Here is a 3,690-nt window from a genome sequence, read left to right as displayed (position 1 = left end):
AGGAATGCCCACTATTAAATGAACATTCCTTATCATACATCACACGGTAAGTTTCCATAAAATGTATGGTTACAATACTAGGTTAAACCACGCCTTCCAAGCACCTCTGACATGAAGACTGAGGACTGAGTGCTCATCTTGGAGGAATAGCTGCAACCTCCACACATTTTACAGCTATAGCGGTTCATCCTACTGTAGTGAATATAGTGTGCACTTTTGCTGGGTAAGAGAGGGGGGCAGGAAACAGAAAGAAAGGGGAGCCATACCTAAGCGTAGACAGCTTTTTTGCAAAATGGTATTAGCAAGCAAAATGTTGTGTTCTTATACCCTTGCCGGCATAGAGAACACTACCTACGTACTACATTCACCTGAATAATGCATATTCCTCATGTTCCGCTGCCTTGTTATTCCAGTGGGAAAGCTAAATGAATTTGTAGCTGTAGCAACTACGCAAATAAGTTTTTATGCATTCATGTTTGTGGTTGAAGATACTAGGAACAACAAAAGTGGATATGACATAAAAGCAAAAAAAAAGAGCACTATCAGCTTTTGCCAATCATTCAAACCAGCATATCTCAGAAAAAGCCCTGCATTTACATCCTATTTGCAATTTTTTTCCACTTTATGTATACACATGCACATTTGTTACGCACAAGAAGTTGTTTATACAGATGTACCTGTCATGTCAGTCACCCACCTGTGATATTTTTAAACTATCTCCTCCAATCCTCCTACTTATGAAAGGTAAGAGACAGAAGACAAGCTAGATACCTAGCCTCCCACATGCAAGTTAACAGTTTCGTTATAATTCTTCCTGCATTTGAAAACATCCTCAAAGCTTAATCTCTGAAACCACCTTTTCTACCTTTCATTATATGCACAAATTCCTTGGTATGCTCTACTCTTTACTCAACAGAACAGTATGCAATCTCTTCACTGGCAAATCACACTACTAAAACATTTCTTAAAACATATGTACTAGGAAGCACAGCCAATATCATTAAAAAACTTCTAAAAAAAAAAAAGAACACAGAAAACCAGTATTCATCATAAGGTTTTATTTACCTATTTGAATATGGCTATATAGATCAATATAGTTGTTTAAACTTCAGATCCACCCAATGGGATCCACCCAAGGGTGCTGAGAGAGCTGGCAGAAGTGCTCACCAAGCCCCTTTCAATCCTTTATCAGCAGTCCTGGCTAACCGGGGAGGTCCCAGGTGACTGCAGGTGGGCAAACATGACACCCATCTACAAGAAGGACCCGAGGGAGGATCCAGGGAAAAACAGGCCTGTCAGTCTGACCTTGGTGCCAGGGAATGTTATGGAGCAGATCATCTTAAGTGCCATCACACTGCATGTCCAGGAAAACCAGAAGATCAGGCCCAGTCAGCATGGGTTCATGAAGGGCAGGTCCTGCTTGACTAACCTGATCTCCTTCTGTGACCAGGTGACCTGCCTAGTGGACAAGGGAAAGGCTGTGGGTGTTGTCTACCTGGACTTTAGTAAAGCCTTTGACACAGTCTCCCACAGCATTCTCCTGTGGAAGCTGGCTGCTCAAGGTTTGGACAGGGGTACACTTTGCTGGGTAAAAAACTGGCTGGATGGGCGGGCCCGGAGACTTGTGGTGAATGAAGTTAAATCCAGCTGGCAGCTGGACACATGGTGTCCCCCAGGGCTCAGTTTTGGTGCCAGTTCTGTCTAACATCTTTATCACCTATCTGGATGAGGGAATCAAGTGCACCCTCAGTAAGTTTGCAGATGACACCAAGTTGGGCAGGAGTGTTGATCTGCTGGAAGGTAGGAAGGTTCTACAGGGTGACCTGGACAGGCTGGATCAATGGGACAAGGCCAACTGTATGAGGTTCAACAAGGCCAAGTGACGGGTCCTGCACTTGGGTCACAACAACCCCATGCAGCGCTACAGGCTTGGGGAAAAGCAGCTGGAAAACTGCCCATCAGAAAAGGACCTGGGGGTACTGGTTGACAGCCAGCTGAGTATGAGCCAGCAGTGTGCCGAGGTGGCCAAGAAGGCCAACAGCATCCTGGCTTGTATCAGGAATGGTGTGGCCAGCAGGAGCAGGACAGTGACCGTGCCCCTGTACTGGACACTGGTGAGGCCACCCCTCGAATGCTGTGTTCAATGTTGGGCTCCTCACTCCCAGAAGGACATTGAGGGGCTGGTGTGTGTCCAGAGAAGGGCAACAAAGCTGGTTGAGGGGTCTGGAGCACAAGTCCTATGAGCAGCAGCTGAGGGAACTGGGGTTGTTTAGCCTGGAGAAGAGAAGGCTGAGGCGAAACCTTACCACTCTCTAAAACTACCTGACAGGAGGGTGTAGTGAGGTGGAGGTCAGTCTCTTCTCCCAAGTAACAAGCAATACAACGAGGGGAAATGGCCTCAAGTTGCACCAGGGGAGGTTTAGATTGGACATTAGGAAAAATTTCTTCCCTGAAAGGGTTGTCAAGCATTGGAACGGGCTGCCCAGGGAAGTGGTCCCCATCCCTGGAGGTATTTAAAAGCCACGCAGACAAGGTGCTTAGGGATGTGGTTTAGTGGTGGACTTGGCAGTGCTAAGTTAACAGTTAAGACTCGATCTTAAAGGTCTTTTCCAACCTAAACAATTCTATAAGTGGCTTCTGTGTGTTTGTTTCAGTTGCCTTAAAGCACTTCGCTTTATTAGAATACTGCCTTGATTCCACTACACAAATATGTTTTATACACATACTCTCATTACCTTGCAGCCTCCTACAGCAACTTCTGGAAGCATGTCAAATGTTACCCCAAATTCTTCTGGCAGGACGAAAAATTTGTTTCCCCTTACCAAGGCAAAAAGCAAAATTTGTCCCGCACTCAACAGACAAGCAAAACCAATTTGGCCCCAGTACTGAAAGATACAGAATGACAGAGACCTCAAAACAAAGCCATCATCTTTGAGATGTTTAATGCTTTTCAAGTTCTGTAAGATAAAGTGTACCTATAAAAGGAGGAACAGATTGTTCACAGAACTTCAGAACAGAGGTTTATCATGACAGCAACACCTAGGCACCTTGCTATAAATACAGAATAACAACAAAGTTCTTCCACAGAACTGGTCAGAACTCATGCAGTCTTCGCTTTACTGAACTCCCTCACAGAATCAAAGGTAATGCCTTAAAAAAATAATAATCTCACGGTTTAAAAAACAAATGCCACATCTTTTCCATGGCAAGCCAAAATGAAGGCCTAACCCTTTCGTACAGCTTGATGCTAGAGCAGGCAACTGTCAAAACCAGCTGCCAAATGCAAAAGTCAACGCAGATTTAAGTTGTACAGGGTTCTGTTATGGGCAGGTGTAAGAGGCCAGCCATGTAGAACATTTAGCTCCTTGAATAATTTTCTGTCTCTAGTTACAGAAAAATATACTGCGGTGATGACAAGGAAACGTACTAACCTTACCCTTCAACTCGACTCGATGTGTTATGTGCAAGTACAGGAAAGAAGATGAAAACCTCTACAAGGAGGGAATGCAGGATGAGAGCAAAAATACCAGAGACCGGACTGGAGGGGAAAGACCAGGCTCTGCTTCCTCTCCTCAGCTATCTCCTGAAGGGACAGCAACCGGGATTTTCCGTAAAGAAGAATGGGACCTTAACGTTACAATAAAAAGCAACTTATTAAATAACAGCCTCATTAAGGTGTTTCACTAGCAA

General features: G+C 44.6%; 1 protein-coding gene across 2 annotated transcripts in view; it reads right to left on the bottom strand.

Moving 5' to 3' along the window:
• XRCC4 (X-ray repair cross complementing 4) overlaps nt 1–3,596 on the bottom strand; it is a 182,749-nt gene extending 179,153 nt beyond the window's left edge. Inside the window, exon 1 of one of the 2 annotated variants that reach the window (XM_009641146.2) lies at nt 3,432–3,596. The gene's annotated coding sequence lies outside the window, so the exon portion shown is untranslated. The remainder of the gene's footprint in view (nt 1–3,431) is intronic. The other variant, XM_035896607.1, reaches the window with a different exon arrangement.
• Between the last annotated feature and the right edge of the window lie 94 nt (nt 3,597–3,690).

The sequence above is a fragment of the Egretta garzetta genome, unplaced genomic scaffold (assembly GCF_000687185.1).
Source record: "Egretta garzetta isolate BGI_Z169 unplaced genomic scaffold, ASM68718v1 scaffold136, whole genome shotgun sequence".
Lineage (NCBI taxonomy): Eukaryota > Metazoa > Chordata > Aves > Pelecaniformes > Ardeidae > Egretta > Egretta garzetta.
Note: the sequence above shows the minus strand (reverse complement) of the source record. Positions and strands in the feature narration are given on the sequence as shown.